Source organism: Ursus arctos, unplaced genomic scaffold, assembly GCF_023065955.2.
Source record: "Ursus arctos isolate Adak ecotype North America unplaced genomic scaffold, UrsArc2.0 scaffold_10, whole genome shotgun sequence".
Lineage (NCBI taxonomy): Eukaryota > Metazoa > Chordata > Mammalia > Carnivora > Ursidae > Ursus > Ursus arctos.
The window spans coordinates 80,585,326-80,590,520 of NW_026622764.1; positions in this window are offsets into that span (position 1 = coordinate 80,585,326).

A 5,195-nucleotide genomic window follows, 5' to 3' on the forward strand; every position below is an offset into this window, starting at 1 on the left:
AACATTGCCCAGGCATGGTCTAAGCCCCTCACCTCGTCCTTGTGCTTTGGGGAGCCGGAGCGACACCAGAGGCCCACGGCCCTGAGACCCCATTGCAAAAAGCCGGCTTCCCACGGAGACAGTTTTCCTGAGGTGCAGACCCTATCCCAAGTGGTTGTGGCAAGGTAAAGCAAATGCCCTCCACTTCTCTGGAAGAAACCACTGTGCCCAGACATGTTCTAAGCCCTCCCATCCTCCCTGGCTTCTGGCATCAGGAGTGAAAAGAGAGGAGCAGAGCACTGGGACCCCTTTGACAAAAACCGGCTTCCCACGGGAAAGTCTTTCTCTTCGTGCAGACATGCTCCCAGGTGCCTGAGGCAAGGGGAAGGAAATGCCATACACTGAGCTGGAAGAGACCACAGGGCCCAAGCACAGTCTGAACCCTTCCCTCAACCCGGCGGTTTTGCTAGCAGGAGTTCAACCCCAACGAACACAGCCCGGAGACCCCTGAGGCAAAAACGGCTTCTGTCGAACAATATGCACTTGCTGTGGAAAACCAATCCCAACTGGGGGTAGGCAGCTCAACAAAATGCCACACACCCAGGTGTAAGAAACAACATTGCCCAGGCATGGTCTAAGCCCCTCACCTCGTCCCTGTGCTTTGGGGAGCCGGAGGGACAGCCGAGGCACACGGCCCTGAGACCAATTTGCAAAAAGCCGGCTTCCCACGGAAACAGTTTTCCTGAGGTGCAGACCCTATCCCAAGTGGTTGTGGCAAGGAAAAGCAAATGCCCTCCACTTCTCTGGAAGAAACCACAGTGCCCAGCCATGTTCTAAGCCCTCCCATCCTCCCTGGGCTTCTGGCAGCAGGAGTGAAAAGAGAGGAGCAGAGCACGGGGACCCGTTTGACAAAAACCGGCTTCCCACGGGAAAGTCTTTCTCCACGTGCAGACATGCTCCCAGGTGCCTGTGGCAAGGGGAAGGAAAGGCCATACACTGACCTGGAAGAGACCACAGGGCCCAAGCACAGTCTGAACCCTTCCCTCAACCCGGCGGTTTGCTAGCAGGAGTTCAACCCCAACGAACACAGCCCGGAGACCCCTGAGGCAAAAACGGCTTCCGACGAACAATAGGCGCTTGCTGTGGAAAACCAATCCCAACTGGGGGTAGCCAGCTCAACAAATGCCAAACACCCAGGTGTAAGAAACAACATTGCCCAGGCATGGTCTAAGCCCCTCACCTCGTCCTTGTGCTTTGGGGAGCCGGAGCGACACCAGAGGCCCACGGCCCTGAGACCCCATTGCAAAAAGCCGGCTTCCCACGGAGACAGTTTTCCTGAGGTGCAGACCCTATCCCAAGTGGTTGTGGCAAGGTAAAGCAAATGCCCTCCACTTCTCTGGAAGAAACCACAGTGCCCAGACATGTTCTAAGCCCTCCCATCCTCCCTGGCTTCTGGCAGCAGGAGTGAAAAGAGAGGAGCAGAGCACTGGGACCCGTTTGACAAAAACCGGCTTCCCACGGGAAAGTCTTTCTCTTCGTGCAGACATGCTCCCAGGTGCCTGAGGCAAGGGGAAGGAAATGCCATACACTGAGCTGGAAGAGACCACAGGGCCCAAGCACAGTCTGAACCCTTCCCTCAACCCGGCGGTTTTGCTAGCAGGAGTTCAACCCCAACGAACACAGCCCGGAGACCCCTGAGGCAAAAACGGCTTCTGTCGAACAATATGCGCTTGCTGTGGAAAACCAATCCCAACTGGGGGTAGGCAGCTCAACAAAATGCCACACACCCAGGTGTAAGAAACAACATTGCCCAGGCATGGTCTAAGCCCCTCACCTCTTCCCTGTGCTTTGGGGAGCCGGAGGGACACCGGAGGCCCACGGCCCTGAGACCAATTTGCAAAAAGCCGGCTTCCCACGGAAACAGTTTTCCTGAGGTGCAGACCCTATCCCAAGTGGTTGTGGCAAGGAAAAGCAAATGCCCTCCACTTCTCTGGAAGAAACCACAGTGCCCAGCCATGTTCTAAGCCCTCCCATCCTCCCTGGGCTTCTGGCAGCAGGAGTGAAAAGAGAGGAGCAGAGCACGGGGACCCGTTTGACAAAAACAGGCTTCCCACGGGAAACTCTTTCTCCACGTGCAGACATGCTCCCAGGTGCCTGGGGCAAGGGGAAGGAAATGCCATACACTGACCTGGAAGAGACCACAGGGCCCAAGCACAGTTTGAACCCTTCCCTCAACCCGGCGGTTTTGCTAGCAGGAGTTCAACCCCAACGAACACAGCCCGGAGACCCCTGGGGCAAAAACGGCTTCCGATGATCAATAGGTGCTTGCTGTGGAACACCTATCCCAAGTGGGGGAAGCCAGCTCAACAAAATGCCACACACCCAGGTGTAAGAAACAACATTGCCCAGGCTTGGTCTAAACCCCTCACCTCGTCCCTGTGCTTTGGGGAGCCGGAGGGACAGCCGAGGCCCACGACCCTGAGACCCCTTTGTAAAAAGCCGGCTTCCCACGGAGACAGTTTTCCTGAGGTGCAGACCCTATCCCAAGTGGTTGTGGCAAGGTAAAGCAAATGCCCTCCACTTCTCTGGAAGAAACCACAGTGCCCAGCCATGTTCTAAGCCCTCCCATCCTCCCTGGGCTTCTGGCAGCAGGAGTGAAAAGAGAGGAGCAGAGCACTGGGTCCCGTTTGACAAAACCCGGCTTCCCACGGGAAAGTCTTTCTCCACGTGCAGACATGCTCCCAGGTGCCTGGGGCAAGGGGAAGGAAATGCCATACACTGACCTGGAAGAGACCACAGGGCCCAGGCACAGTGTGAACCCTTCCCTCAACCCGGCGGTTTTGCTAGCAGGAGTTCAACCCCAACGAACACAGCCCGGAGACCCCTGAGGCAAAAACGGCTTCTCTCGAACAATATGCGCTTGCTGTGGAAAACCAATCCCAACTGGGGGTAGCCAGCTCAACAAAATGCCACACACCCAGGTGTAAGAAACAACATTGCCCAGGCATGGTCTAAGCCCCTCACCTCGTCCCTGTGCTTTGGGGAGCCGGAGGGACAGCCGAGGCCCACGGCCCTGAGACCAATTTGCAAAAAGCCGGCTTCCCACGGAAACAGTTTTCCTGAGGTGCAGACCCTATCCCAAGTGGTTGTGGCAAGGAAAAGCAAATGCCCTCCACTTCTCTGGAAGAAACCACAGTGCCCAGCCATGTTCTAAGCCCTCCCATCCTCCCTGGGCTTCTGGCAGCAGGAGTGAAAAGAGAGGAGCAGAGCACTGGGACCCGTTTGACAAAAACCGGCTTCCCACGGGAAAGTCTTTCTCCACGTGCAGACATGCTCCCAGGTGCCTGTGGCAAGGGGAAGGAAAGGCCATACACTGACCTGGAAGAGACCACAGGGCCCAAGCACAGTCTGAACCCTTCCCTCAACCCGGCGGTTTGCTAGCAGGAGTTCAACCCCAACGAACACAGCCCGGAGACCCCTGAGGCAAAAACGGTTTCCGACGATCAATAGGCGCTTGCTGTGGAAAACCAATCCCAACTGGGGGTAGCCAGCTCAACAAATGCCAAACACCCAGGTGTAAGAAACAACATTGCCCAGGCATGGTCTAAGCCCCTCACCTCGTCCTTGTGCTTTGGGGAGCCGGAGCGACACCAGAGGCCCACGGCCCTGAGACCCCATTGCAAAAAGCCGGCTTCCCACGGAGACAGTTTTCCTGAGGTGCAGACCCTATCCCAAGTGGTTGTGGCAAGGTAAAGCAAATGCCCTCCACTTCTCTGGAAGAAACCACAGTGCCCAGCCATGTTCTAAGCCCTCCCATCCTCCCTGGCTTCTGGCAGCAGGAGTGAAAAGAGAGGAGCAGAGCACTGGGACCCGTTTGACAAAAACCGGCTTCCCACGGGAAAGTCTTTCTCTTCGTGCAGACATGCTCCCAGGTGCCTGAGGCAAGGGGAAGGAAATGCCATACACTGAGCTGGAAGAGACCACAGGGCCCAAGCACAGTCTGAACCCTTCCCTCAACCCGGCGGTTTTGCTAGCAGGAGTTCAACCCCAACGAACACAGCCCGGAGACCCCTGAGGCAAAAACGGCTTCTGTCGAACAATATGCGCTTGCTGTGGAAAACCAATCCCAACTGGGGGTAGGCAGCTCAACCAAATGCCACACACCCAGGTGTAAGAAACAACATTGCCCAGGCATGGTCTAAGCCCCTCACCTCGTCCCTGTGCTTTGGGGAGCCGGAGGGACACCCGAGGCCCACGGCCCTGAGACCAATTTGCAAAAAGCCGGCTTCCCACGGAAACAGTTTTCCTGAGGTGCAGACCCTATCCCAAGTGGTTGTGGCAAGGAAAAGCAAATGCCCTCCACTTCTCTGGAAGAAACCACAGTGCCCAGCCATGTTCTAAGCCCTCCCATCCTCCCTGGGCTTCTGGCAGCAGGAGTGAAAAGAGAGGAGCAGAGCACGGGGACCCGTTTGACAAAAACAGGCTTCCCACGGGAAACTCTTTCTCCACGTGCAGACATGCTCCCAGGTGCCTGGGGCAAGGGGAAGGAAATGCCATACACTGACCTGGAAGAGACCACAGGGCCCAAGCACAGTTTGAACCCTTCCCTCAACCCGGCGGTTTTGCTAGCAGGAGTTCAACCCCAACGAACACAGCCCGGAGACCCCTGGGGCAAAAACGGCTTCCGACGATCAATAGGTGCTTGCTGTGGAACACCTATCCCAAGTGGGGGTAGCCAGCTCAACAAAATGCCACACACCCAGGTGTAAGAAACAACATTGCCCAGGCATGGTCTAAGCCCCTCACCTCGTCCCTGTGCTTTGGGGAGCCGGAGGGACAGCCGAGGCCCACGGCCCTGAGACCCCTTTGCAAAAAGCCGGCTTCCCACGGAGACAGTTTTCCTGAGGTGCAGACCCTATCCCAAGTGGTTGTGGCAAGGTAAAGCAAATGCCCTCCACTTCTCTGGAAGAAACCACAGTGCCCAGCCATGTTCTAAGCCCTCCCATCCTCCCTGGGCTTCTGGCAGCAGGAGTGAAAAGAGAGGAGCAGAGCACTGGGACCCGTTTGACAAAACCCGGCTTCCCACGGGAAAGTCTTTCTCCACGTGCAGACATGCTCCCAGGTGCCTGGGGCAAGGGGAAGGAAATGCCATACACTGACCTGGAAGAGACCACAGGGCCCAGGCACAGTCTGAACCCTTCCCTCAACCCGGCGGT